Source organism: Sinocyclocheilus anshuiensis, unplaced genomic scaffold (assembly GCF_001515605.1).
Source record: "Sinocyclocheilus anshuiensis isolate Anshui unplaced genomic scaffold, SAMN03320099.WGS_v1.1 scaffold1269, whole genome shotgun sequence".
Lineage (NCBI taxonomy): Eukaryota > Metazoa > Chordata > Actinopteri > Cypriniformes > Cyprinidae > Sinocyclocheilus > Sinocyclocheilus anshuiensis.
In genome coordinates this window covers 93,221-107,281 of record NW_015549661.1, presented here as the reverse complement: position 1 = coordinate 107,281, position 14,061 = coordinate 93,221, and the positions used below count along the sequence as shown (strand labels likewise).

General features: G+C 42.3%; 1 protein-coding gene across 10 annotated transcripts in view; it reads left to right on the top strand.

Annotated features, from left to right (window-relative positions):
• LOC107660272 (R3H domain-containing protein 1-like) overlaps positions 1 to 14,061 on the top strand; it is a 49,513-nt gene that overhangs the window by 3,221 nt on the left and 32,231 nt on the right. The window contains exon 1 of one of the 10 annotated variants that reach the window (XM_016449549.1): positions 11,593 to 11,763. The exons of the other annotated variants lie outside the window; for them this stretch is intronic. The gene's annotated coding sequence lies outside the window, so the exon portion shown is untranslated. Of the gene's footprint in view, positions 1 to 11,592; positions 11,764 to 14,061 lie in introns of those variants that run through there. 10 annotated transcript variants of the gene reach the window in all.

Genomic DNA, 14,061 nt, shown 5'->3' with positions numbered 1-14,061 from the left:
CCGATATATCGGCGACAGGCTCATATCGGCCGATAATATCGGCAAAACGATATATCGGTCGGGCTCTAATATTTACATGATGAAATGTAAATCAATGAGAGCTTTATAACAGTGCAGTAGATACTGACATGAAATGATCTAAATATCAGTCATCTTTATATCTGCAGTAATCTGTCTCAGTAAGATGAGATTGAAATGCTCCAAACATATAATGCAGTGATGGAGAGCTGAAGAAATAAAGGCTCCTCAGAAGATGTGAGATGTTCTGGAGGCTTGTGAAGATCATTCCTCCGCTGAGGAACAGTGAAAGTAAAGCTTCTGGAAACAAACAAATTAGAAAATGTGCATATTAAATATGATACAGGCAGCAGGCTTTAAACACACTCACAGTGTGTTTATTTTGTAATGACTGGATGAGTTGAACCAGGTGTGTTGAATAAGGGAGGATTCATAGGGCTGTAGCTGTCAAGTGCACTTAATAGTGGAGTAGTAGTGAACGCATCGGCCTCACACACACCAGTGATGTTTGCAGCTGCTGTGTGCATTTAGCTTGAAATCAGAATTAGCACTTGTTGGGGTCAGAGAGAGGAAAGTGAGTTTTCTGTCTAGATGCTTGCATGCATGTGTGTGAGTGATAGTGTTGCGCTGTCTTACGGCATTATAAGTGCTCTTATCAGCAGTATTGTTGGCGTGTTCCTCTATGGCCTGTATCTGCCAGCGGCTGATATTAATAGTGTGCCGGTGATGTATGAGCTCTGCTGAACACATGGACTGTAGTGCAGGCCGGACTCACCTGAGATCCACCGCCCTTCATCACACACCTCAGAGCGGTTTAATCAGCAGGTGAGTGTTCAGTGCGGCCACGAGAGTCAATGCTGGAAGTCAGTCTCAAAACAAGCAGCAGACTGTCTACTTTCAAGCCAGGTATTTGTCCAGAAACATTCACTGATGCCTTTCAAATAAGTTAAAAACGGCATTAATTCCAAAACAAATCAGTGTGTCAATTAGCTGAGGAGTATTTCAGGAGTATTGTGTTTTCATGTTATTTTTAGGGTTGCAAAAAGGTGGAAAATTTCCAGTAAATTTCGGAAACATTCCAGAAAATTTGGAAACTTTCCAGGGATTTTTGGAAAGTTTCTAGAAATTTTCCACCCCTTTGCAACCCTAGTTATTTTCATGTCTGCGTGCTAAAGAAATGTGTTCCTGGTGCAGGTTACATTCAGCAGGCGTGTGGGAATGAGATTACAGTTTGATTTTACATTTACAGAAGAAGTCGTGGCTTGGCTTTGCAGAATTCACCCATTATGCTCGAGATGTTCAACACTGATGTTCAACACCATGCCTGGTGCGTTGGTGGTTTAAACTGGAACAAGTACCGTATTTTCTATAATATAAGTCAGGTTTTTATCATCTGAAACATGCTGTGATTTACAGTAAGTATATTCCAAAGCGACTTTTATAATGCAGTTAACATCAAGCACGCAAAACATTGATGCCAAATGAGAAAGATGCGTCAACACAGGTTTATTAGTAAAGCACAGTTCCCACATGAAAGGCTTGTTGTTCATAATGAATGCCACTATAATTTACGTTTCTTTTATACTTGTATTTTTCACAATGTTTGTAAACATTACATTTTTATTGACCAGTTTTCTACATTTTTTCGGAATGTAATAGACAGTGTGACAGACCTTCTAGTCAGGTGCGATTTATGGTAATTGATAATGAAAATTATTGTAGATAAATATGCATCTGAAATATAGCGGAGGACACAGTGAGCTGCAGCAGGTTATTCTCAATATGAAGATGCTTCAGACAAACTCATACACATGGTGCTTTGGCAGATGTGATCATATCCTTGTCTGTAACATAGACGAACACTGGTACAAACGATAAATCTGACTTTGCCATGTTAAATATGTGTTTTGTTGGGTGTTAACGTGACTCATTTATTTTGATGAGAGCAGTAAATGTAAAGTGACTGTTGTAATGGTGTACAAATGTAATATAATCACAATATCCAGTGAATGTGTACGTTTAATCTGTGCTTTTGTTTGACTTTATTATGCTGGCAATGGTTTTAATGTTAACATTTAAACCCTTTATTGCACATATAATATATATATAGCATAAAGTCTACATAGATTCATTCTTGGGTTTGCACGATGTTTGGAAGACAAGACTGGAGGATGTAATAGGTTTTATTTTTTAAATAAAATACTTAAAATAATATTTGGCTTTTTTAAATCAGATTAAGCAAAGACGTAATCGACAGATTACTCGATTATCAAAATAATCATTAGTAGCAGCCCTATTTTAAAGGTGTTTGCTAAGATTCTAGTGGGCGTCTTCAGGGTGCATCGGTTTTATCTTCGTCTGTGATGTATATCGGACAGGATCTGTAGACAGAAGCAGTGGCGTGTAGAATCTGTTGCTTTGAACCACGTTTACCATGTTATTCAATCGATTGAAGTGTACGGCGGCTTTGAACTCGTCCGCCCCTGATTGAGAGAGTCGTCTTTCACCGGTGTTGTGTTAAGAGCAGTTGTGCAGTCTGAGACATTAAGCTGTCTGCGGTAATGGCCTGACCCGAATCGAGCCGAGGGCCGTGAATGGCAACTCGCAGCTTTCTTACAAAGCGTAATAGACGCAGTCGCCATTAGAGCTGTCATTTGGTAAAGGCTGCATACGCTGCATCTCTCTTGACTGTATCATCAGAGAGCCCATCCCGCCGGATTCATGCATAAAGGCCCTCCACGCTCGCTCTTACAACCTCTTAGCATTTTTGTGCCGCTCTCTCCTGGCCTTTCGCTATGGAAATGTTCCTGACAGAATTTTCGTGATCTGCGTGTTAAAGGAACCAGATTGGTGCTTTTTCCGCACCTTTTCCTCCATCATCCATTAGAGACGTTCATTTCCCGTCTCTATATGAAGCGTCTGACACCAGGCGTTTGTAGAGCTCTTCCTCTGGCGCGGCGGGGGGCCGTATCCATCCACCTCTGAGTGCAGGTTTAAGGCCATTAGCGGCTCACCCATCAGTCTTTCTTGTCTTTTGAATGCTCGAGGTGTCTAGAGCCATCCATCAATGCAGCGGGTCACCGAGTCAATTAAGTTTCCGCAGCATTACAGTTTTGCCTCTGCGCTTTGCAGAGAGCAGAGTTCTGTCCGCTCAGTTCTCCAACAAAGTTGAAAGTCTGTGATATTCTGCCGAGAAACCTGGTGTTTTCAGATTCATGATATTAGCAACGGCGCGCTCCCACGAGCGGGAAGCGTGTCCCGTTTCTCCCCAGCGAGCCGTGTGATTCTCCGGGTCCCATCAGATCCAGGTAGAGGTTGACCTAATTAGAGCAGGTGCCGGCAGAATGCCGGATCCGTCCCGCGGTGCCCTTCGTGTGTTGCGGTGGATTGTGATTGTACTGCGGTTGCACTGAGATGATTCTCTTTCTTTAATTGCTGCAGGCGTCTCTCCAGTGACATTTCTTTCTCTTTTAGTGTGGTTTTCTGCAGATATTTGCAGGCGAATGAGAACTGCTGGTTCAGTGATGCACGTAAAACCGTGTCAGCTCGTCGTGATGGAGTTTTCCTAGCAAAGGTCAATCATGTCGAGAATATTTTTGTTCTACGTGGGTCACTCCATATCAAGTGCTTCAAATATGTGACCCTGGAGCACAAAACCAGTCATAAGGGTCAATTTTTCGAAATTGAGATTCATACACCATCTGAAAGCTGAATAAATAAGCTTTCCATTGATGTATGGTTTGTTAAGATCGGACAATATTTGGCTGAGATACAACTATTTGAAAATCTGGAATCTGAGGGTGCAAAAAAATCTAAATATTGAGAAAATCATCTTTAAAGTTGTTCAAATGAAGTTCTTAGCAATGCATATTACTAATCAAAAATTAAGTTTTGATATATTTACGGTAGGAAATTTACAAAATATCTTCATGGAACATGATCTTTACTTAATATCCTAATGATTTTTGGCATAAAAGAGAAATGTATAATTTTGACCCATACAATGTATTGTTGGCTATTGCTACAAATATACCCCAGCGACTTAACACTGCTTTTGTGCTGCAGGGACACATGGTAAAGTTGGTTGCTTGTGCTTTTAAGACCCCTAGGTAGTTATTAGTTCCTGCAGCGGCCCATCTGAAATGGAATAACCCATGCTGTTTAATTTCTAGACAGCGGCACACTAGCAAGTGTATTAGACGTGAGTCTGAGTGAGTTTTTAACTTGAGTTAAAGGTCCAGACTAGTACTGGGTGGAATGGCGCTAGATTGTAGGTTATATAGTTTATATAGTCAAGTCAGCTTTATTAATATAGCGCTTTATAAAATACAGACTGTGTCGAAGCATGTTCACAGAAACAAACATGAAAATAACAGAATCAGTTATGGAAACTGAATTACAGAGTACAGCAGCTCTAAAAGACAGTGTCATCATTCAGATCATTGAATTATATCCTGATATACCGTTAGAGGTTGTACCATCTATGTGGAATCTTCTTTTTTGCCATTTCTGTGCTGGCTTTGATGGAAGTTCTGTGTAATGGAGTTAAATGTGAACAGAGCTGAGAGTGGAGCGAGTGTTGAACTTCATGAGTGATTATCCGGAGCTTCTGCAGGTGTGACGTTAGTTTGACATAATGCAGGTGTGACAGGCAGCAGAGGTTGGTCATTTGTGTTAGACTAGCGGCTTAGTCTTCAACATGATTGTCATAGTGCTAGTCTGTCAGCACTGTTAGGCCTGCTGTAGTTTCACTCCATAAGAAAAGTGTCATTGATTTTCTCCAACAGCCATCCAAAAGTTCATTTTAACTGTGAGCTGTCTAGTTGTGATGTGTCCTGTCATCAGTGCTGTGTAATTGCATCTCGTCACTGATATTCTGCGTTTTCACGAAGCTAAACTGATTTTATTTGAGCAGGTTCTTCAGAGCTCACTGGTATAATAGAGGAGATGCTGAAACGCCTGCCAAACTGGAACGCCCTTCATTCACAAAGTTTTACACATCTCAGTTTCTTTAATAAATTGGCTAATTTCATCATCCTTCCAGCTACTAGTAAGACATCAGTACTCTTAGCTCAGTTCAGGGGTGTGCGATATCACGCTTTCTGATCGTGGATGATTAAAATGTCTCCACGATTTGTGTTTGAAGAAATATCGTAGTATCGTGCAGCTGCAGTTCATTTCAATATACTGTACAGCGACATACATTCACATCAAACGTTACTCAGCGGTAGAGTTACGCTCACGGGACACCGCACTTACTCACAAAAGTACATTATTTGCATGTGCTTTGAAGCCAAACATTTCATTCGCGTGCTGTTCTGACGTGTGCTTTTTCTGAGTGCGTACACCTGAAGCGCGCACACTAATAAAATGTCAAACAGCGCCTGATTGCTGGACTAAGTTATATTTTGCATCTGACTGTGCTAATGCTGTCAAAAACACATGAAGTTTACATATAAACACAGCTGGTTATGTCTAAAGTGAAAGTAAACAGTTGAGAGAAAAGTGCAGCTCTTAAAGTGACTGCAGGCCTCTTTTCCATCAGCATGAACCAGGTGCTAGTTCAGAGCCAGTGCTATTGCCGGTCAAAAGGCAGTCAAAAGTTTCTGTTCATCTTGTTGGTCACGGTAACCCCGCCCCAGCCCCTGGCGCAAGCGGTTCTTCTAAACCAGCAATGTTTTGGTGCTACTTACGAACCACTTTTCCTGGTTCGGAGCTGGTGCTTTGGGTGTCGAAAGACAAAGAACCGATTTGAAACTAGGCTCTGGCTCTGAACCAGCACTCAAACTGCCTCGGTGGACAAGGGGTATAATAGTACTGAACATGCTGCCGCTTGTCAATAAAGGGAGAGTTCACCCAAAAATTACTTACTCACTCTCATGTTGTCCCAAACATGTATTAATTTCTTTCTTGTGAGCAAAAGAAGTTATTCTGAAGAATGTGGGGAACCAAACAGTAGTAGTTTGATAGTAGATAAAAATCAAATCAAATACTATGGAAGTCACTGCGGACCAGCAACTGTTTGGTTGCCACATTCTTCAGAATAACTTTTGTGTTCAACAGAAGAAAGAAACTCATTCAGGTTTAAAACAGCTTGAGAGTGAGTCAATGGTGACAGAATGTTCATTCTTTGTTAACGTTTGTTAACGTTCTTTAATGTTAATAAAACAAAACACAAAGAGAAAAACCACTCACTGCTCTCGACTGAAGAACTTTAATACAGTTGCTTTAATAAGAATCAGTGTATAATTTATACAGTGAAGTGTATCTAGTGTTTTATTTTTATATTTGATCATTTAATTTCTTGAATGCCACTGCTGAATACACCTACTGTAGCACTGTTGGTTTTATTTGTATATAATGTGTGTTTGTAATGTGTATCTTTGTTCTTATTTTTTAATAACAAAGATAAAATAATGACAAAGATTTTTACCTTCACCCACTTTTGCCTAAACATCTGGCAATCTTTTTTTAGTAAAGCCAACATGACAAAGAATCGTGATTTTCCTGAAAGAAATCGTGATATGATATTTTTGCCATATCTTCAGCCCCAGCTCAGCTCATTCTGTCATCGTTTCCTGAACCTCGTGTCGCCCATAAGACTTTTGTGAAGATATTTTTAATGAAACCTGTGGTTTGTTCTAGTGTGACGAATGCAGCTTCCATCTTTACCATATTCGATGCTCGTTGATCATAACGTCAAACCATCTGATCAATTAAATCTGTTCATCATATAAAGTCACACGACTTGGATTAAACCACTCGATTTATATGTATTCGTTTATGATGCCTTTATGACCTTTTTGGATTGTGGATCCAGTGTAGGGACAGAAACCTCTCAGGTTTCATTCAAAATGCCTTCATTGAACCAAAGTTTCATGGGTTTGGGGGATTAAATGACAGAAGATTCATTTAAATCCACTTCACTCTCAGTTGGTGCAGAAGATGCAAGAGAAGTCCATAGATTGAGTCATGAGACAGCGGTACATTCAACAAGTGCTGCATATACATTCGCTCTTGAACTACTGAAGAGCAGCATGATGAGTCGCTCACATCAAACGAAGCAGAATTAGCCCGGATAGAGCGGCAGTCGAACATTTCCGGGGCTGTAATTGCCGTGTGACCCGAGGACAGGATCCGTGTGGCAGTGAGTGTGTGTTAAGCGTCACTTCGCCAGCCGTTCCCCACCTGTCCTGCGCTACAGAAGCAGCATGTCACGGTGAAGAGAAACACTGTCGCTGCTCGCTGACACATCCTAAACCAGAGCGGCATCTTTCCCCTGCTCTAATGAGGATGGAACAGTGTCCGCGGCGCTGTCAAGTAGCTCAGCACACGCCGATGAAGGCTCCTCTCCTGCTCGGCCTCCAGGGACCTCATTAGGCTTTTTTCCACCATCTCCGTGCAGGAATCACATCGTCCTTAGGGAAAAATGTAAATAAACGCGTTTGTCACTTAGCACCCTCCCATTTTGCTTTTTCCAGGAAGAAAAATTGCATTGTGAGGCTTAATTAGTAAGCGCTGCCATTATGCGTTCTTTATTATGTAAATGAAGCGGCCGAGCACTTGGAACTGTTGTCTCGCAAGCTTTGTGCCAGGTGTTTTCTGGCTGAATGCTGCCGGTGCTTTCTTCATCCTCGCAGCAAAAGAAAAAGACAACTGTACTGTGAAATCGTAGGATGAGCTATAATTATTTGACAGATGATTTTCCCCCTCCCCTGCGATTCGTGGCTTGAGTGACGCGGCTGCTTTGATTTTTCTTTGTTGAGGCCGATGGTTTTCCGAATGCTGCCGTCTTAATTCTCCGGGATCCTCACGTCTCCCTTCCCGAGAACTTGATTCCCGGAAATCCAGGAGTTGGAGCGGTAATGCCTGGAACGGGGTGGGCGTGTCTCCCGAGGGGTTAGCGCTTGATTAATATTGAAAATCTATAAGTCTTGGCCCTCAGCGGCAGGTGATGGTGGGTTTATGAGAGGAACTGTGGAATGTTAATCTTGCCCACCTGCTCCCGCCGTCCTCGCCAGCGAGGGATGATGATGAGGGAGATCTGGGAAGGATTATGGCTTGGAAATTGACAGTGACTGAGGAGGACGAGGCGGCCGTCTATCCTGGGCTTGAGTTGATTTATACTCAAGGAACTTTCTCTGTCTCTCTTTGTCTGGCCTGAATCTTGAGCTGTCAGCCAATCAGATTCTCTGTCAGCATCACCTGTCCGTCTCGTCTTCATTTTGTAGTATTGAAAAGAGTATGTGAGAGCACAATATCATTTAGATAGTCAAGTTTGGGTCCGGTTGAGATATGAGCCCTTCAGTTTTCCCATGATTCATGGATTTCAGCGAGACTCATATTTGGGCGTTGTATTAGCGTAGATGTTCCTCCACCTGTCAGTTCCAAAATCTACTGACAAAACTATTTTCAAGTCCAAGTCACCTTTATTTCTATTGCGCTTTATAAAATACAGATTGAGTCAAAGCAGCTTCACAGAGATAAACCGGAAAATAACAGAATCAATAATGGAAACTTTACTATTCAGCTTTAAAAGACAATAGTGTCATCATTCAGATCAATTCAGTTCAGATTAATAACACTGTGAAGTTCATCAATTTGAAACAAGTTTAATTCAGTGGTTTTCAAGTATGTTTTAGCAAAATATGAGAGTAGATATTGTGTAAAATAAGCATTCCTTTGTCCTTGACTGACCCTTTACACAGACTCTTCACACATATTAACATTGTAAATCTAGTTTTTCGTTGCATATTTTTAATTACAGAATTACAGTTACTGCAGTACAACAGCATATTTGACATCTTTCTCTTTTCTGACCAACTGTATCGATCTCTCCATATTTTTCCCCTTTTTGAAAGTTATTGAAACACTACTGTGGATTTTTCTTTTGCCTTTTAATGATATTTGTTGTAGTTTCTGTTCAGCACTATAGAACTTTACCAAGCTATGACGAGTTCAGAACGTCAGAAACTCAGGAATGTGACTCGAGTCCATACAGGCCTACACTGATCTCTCTTGATATCTGCACTGGACTCTTTTGATTGACTCATTGATTCATGAGCAGCAGTGCTGTGTTTTTTCTCTGTACGGTGATCGTTCCTGTAGTGGAGGGCGGTTAGGGAGGATGGTTTCCCGTTGCGTCTGACTGTGCGCAGGTGCAGCGTTTCCCAGCATCCTCTCCTCTCTAGCGGCCCAGTCCTGTGGCCAACGTGTTGAGAAGTGTCGTGTTCAGTGACACCAGCCCTCGTCAGTCTGTAAGTCAGCGGCGCTCGTGTTGAAGCGATGATGCCGCGCTCACGCTGTGATGTTGGCTCGGGGTTTTTGGGGAAAGTCATGGCTCAGTTGTTGGCAGCGGCTCCACTCCTGATGTGTTGACGCTTCTCGCCCACTCGCGCGCCGCTCGCACCTCCGCCTGTCAATCTGCCACTGCACCTGAACACGGGTAATAAACTTGCGCGCCGGCTCAATGACACGCGTGTCAATTTGTGTTGTGTTTTCAGCACCTCATTGTTCCTTTGAGCGACTGCAGAAACACACTTCACACGCTCGCCGCCAGAACCGAAGACGTGTTCAGGAGAAATCATCAAATATTAACACGTCACGGGCCGTATTAATGCGAGACTCGCGGCTGTTTGCTCACGTTCATCAATAAAGCAGCTCGCATGATGTTTCTCATCATCTTCTCATTATTAGGATATTATGTGCTCCTACGTTATTACTCGTCGCTATCCCTGTTTTCTGAGGACTAATGTAATGGTGTTCGGTGAACGGCTCTGAGGAGCTTCATTGCAAACAGATATTAGTGTAATGCTGCAGACGCACGCTTGTGTCCGTCCCGCGCGGGAGGAAATCTTCATCTCATCTCATCGAGTAATAGTTCACACGCACAATTGAAATAAATTGATTATGGGGTGTGAGATTTCCAGCGTGCTGTTTATCAGCGGTGCAATTATTCCAGAGCAGTGGAAGTGTAAAGATATGAGCCCAACTAAATAAGAATTTTTCTTTGCTTATATGTAAATTACAGTTATTCAGATGATGTTGGTGTGTTTTAGGGACATTTTTACCTTCTTTCATGCATGCTTTTTTTACATCTATTATTGAAATCACTTCACTAGTTGTTAAGGCTACAATCAAATTAACATCAAACATTCTGCAAGAATAAATGTCCTTATGTTATATTACAACAGTCTCCTGTTACTGCTTTTTGTTTGTTAGGCAATTAATATTCAGTAATATTATCAATTTAACTGCATTTCATTGGATGGTAAAATTGGAACTGAATTGAGCTGAATAAATGACCCTTATGTCTTCTGTAGAGGTTGAAATTGAGTTTGTTTCATAATTAATGAACATCAACATTATTGAACTGAACTGAATCAACATTGAACTGAACCGAGACGTTTGTCTTCTGTAAAGATGCTTTATAGTTTGAATTAAAAATCAATTTTGTTTAATAATCGATAAACTTAGCAACATTGACACTAGGGCTGCACAATTAATTGAATTTCTAATCGCGACTACAATTACGGATGCCACAATTACGTAATCGTTCAAAGCGGCAATTAATCGTTCAAAGTCCACTTATGTTATTCTGCGTTTTTTCTTTCTACATGTTATCTTAAGGGTTTTTCCCATTGTTTTAGTTTTAGTATAACATTATAATACCATTCATATTTTTACTCTTTTATAATTTAAAGAAGAAACCAATCCGATGTATAGTTGACATTTGAGGTTTAATACTATAGAAAAGCACTAAAGGTTTTTCAGTTAGAGTGTTTTCAGCTTGTTTATTTTCATATAAAAATACGGCATGCAGTTGCATCAAACAATGGTATAAACATCATTCAATGTAAATTGTGATAATCGTAATTAATAATCGCAATTACAATCTCAAGGGAATAATCGACAATTATGATTTTTGTCATAATCATGCAGCCCTAACGCTTACTGAACTGAATTGAATCTGAATTGACTAGTGTCTTCTGTAGAGCTGCTTTACAGCTGAATTTGATTCATAATTGAATCTGTTATTTTCCTGTTTATTACTGTGAAGCTGCTTTGAATCAGTGTGGATTGCATAAAGCACTTTATAAATACATGACTTGTTTTGGGGATGTTGGGAGTATTTTAGAGCGTTTCATCTGAAAACAGCTCCATATTCACCTCCCTGTGCCCCGTTTAATTTAATATGTTTAGTTGGCATGGGACTGCCCGTATGGAAATTAATTGAGTTTAATTGACTGTCCGTATGGAAGCGAGCGTCTCAAACGCCGTAGCAATTAGAAGAATTGAATCGGAGTGACAAGCGCCCTACAATTATGGATTAAACGCACTTGAAGTCGTGCTCGCGTGTGACCCGTCTCTGCAGACGCGCGCTGCGGGTGTATTTTTGGGGTTGGGGGTGAAGAACTCCTCGGGCTGTGTCTGTTTGGCTAATGAAGAGCTCAGTTTAGCCAGTGATGTGTCGCGAGCACAGCCTTGCGCTCTGATTGGCTGAGCGCTGCTGACATCACGCCGGCCAGCCGTTGATTTGCTGCTGTCTCCGAGGCTACAGGTGAGAGTCTCAGCCATGGGCTCCGGCGTTTAGGAGCAGACGGAGGAGCTCTCGCTGCAGACCGAGCCACGGAGAGGAGGAGGAGGAGGAGGAGGTGGAGGGGTGCTTTAGGGAGCGCAGCAGCCCATGCAGTCTATGGAAACTAACTCTGACCGATGGAAATAATGACCGCCGGCATGCGTCAGGTGAGTGTGGACAGGTAACGCCGAGGTGGTGAAGCTTTGCTCGAGGCAGTGTGTTTTGGGTGAAAGCGGGGCTCGTTTCAGAGGTGAATGTGTGAAACGCTTCCTCCGAGCTCGATGCGAGATGGTGTTTGCGATCGGGTGAGCTGAGGACATCGGGGGTCGCTTCTGCTGTGAAGGAGCCGATTATTACTGTAATAGATGCTGTGAAGTGCACTTGATCTGCTGATGATTGCTGGTTTGTTGTATTTCACTATGAAGTTTGTCGTGTGTGTGGAGAAGGTGATCACTCGAGCGTCCTATGAAGCGCATCCGCGACATCGCTGGAGAAATCAGATTCAGAAATGCTTTTGTTTTGCACGATTGTTACTTTCAATTAAATGTCCCGTTCTTGACGTTTGTTATGTATTCAGATTAGAATTAAAAACTCTCAGTTCAGATCACGAGACTCGCTCCTAAATTTGTTTATTTATATAATAATCAAACATTTTTGTACTGTATTATTTTTTTAGGCAGCTGTCAATCATCTGAGCATAATTGACAGAAATACGCCACAGATGGGGCTTGTGTTAATATAGACGCCACGGTTATGAAGGAATAAATGCTGATGTTACATGCAATCAAAGAGCACAGATTACTCTTGATGACACGTCTGATATGAAATGTGATTGTTCCTCTTTAGATGAAGCATCTGCTAAATGCATAAATGATTGCAGTGCTACTGCTGTTTAAACAACAATTGATTTTTTGAAAATAATTCCCGTGTTTGAGTCGTGGCTGAAATTGGCAGCGTCTGTTTCTTGTCCCGTTGCACAAACGCATGCAGAACAAACAGCTTATGTGTCTGCGCTGACACAATCGACAGCAACAGCTCTGTCTCATTTAGATGTTAGGGCTGTGAGTTCAGACTGATAGTGCCATCAAACTGTGTTTTCTCTTTCCCGTTTCTTTTTCCCAATCCTCCTGTCAGCATTCCCCGCGTGCTCGACCGTGAAGCTCTCGACGTCTCATTCAGACATCGCTTCTGTCTCGCTTCGGCTGCTCCACGCCGGTCTATTAGCGCTGAATGTGGATCCTCAGATGCTCTCAAACACCAAACAGACGCTTTACAGGAAAACAAACACACGCTGAGGTTTCCAGACGCTGGCAAGCTTTATTTCTGTGGTCCTTTATACAATACAGATTGTTTGGATGATGCAAACATCATCAATTATGACACAAATCAAAATGACGCTGCTCTAAAAGACAATAGTGTCATTTAATTTGGTGTCAGATGAACAGTTTTTGTGTTTGTGTATTTGCATCAGGTGTTGTATTATTTGTGCAGTCATCCACTCTTTGTCCTGGTTTGAAGGTGCTGTCGTATCTGTAAGCGTATGGTGTCTCCAGATCCTGGCACGCGTGCGTCCCTTTCCTCCTCTTTGTCCCCCGTCGAGGCTCCATTTTTGCTGGATTGGACATCCGGCTCGCGTCCGGTGCGCATCAGAACAAGCTGTTTCTCTCCGAATGCTGTTTGAGAGCGAAAAGTGTTTGCAGGATTGATTTGGAGGGATGTCATGATTTGACAGCTACCTCGTGCAACATGATTGTCAGAGAGTGAGTGTGTGTGAGTGTGAGTGTGTGTGAGGGTGCGTGCGTGAGTATGCGTGTGTGTGCGTGTGTGTGAGAGAGAGTGTGTGTGTGTGTGTGTGTGAGTGAGTGTACTGGTTTATATATCCTGGTGGGGACTTAAACCTGACTACACACAGACTCATGGGAACTCATGTCACGGTGGGGACCTAAATTGTGGTCCCCACGGGTACAAAAGCTTATAAATCATACAGAATGAAGTTTTTTGAAAATCTAAAAATGCAGAAAGTTTCCTGTAAGGGGTAGGTTTAGGTGTAGGGTTGGTGTAGGGCAATAGAAAATACGGTCTGTACAGTAGAAAAACCATTACGCCTATGGAGAGTCCCCACAAGGATAGCTGACCAGACATGAGTGTGTGTGTGAGAGTGTGTGTGTGTGTGTGTGTGTGAGAGAGAGTGTGTGTGTGCGTGTGTGTGAGAGAGAGTGTGTGTGTGCGTGTGTGTGAGAGAGAGTGTGTGTGTGCGTGTGTGTGAGAGAGAGTGTGTGTGTGCGTGTGTGTGAGAGAGAGTGTGTGTGTGCGTGTGTGTGAGAGAGAGTGTGTGTGTGCGTGTGTGTGAGAGAGAGTGTGTGTGTGCGTGTGTGTGAGAGAGAGTGTGTGTGTGCGTGTGTGTGAGAGAGAGTGTGTGTGTGCGTGTGTGTGAGAGAGAGTGTGTGTGTGCGTGTGTGTGAGAG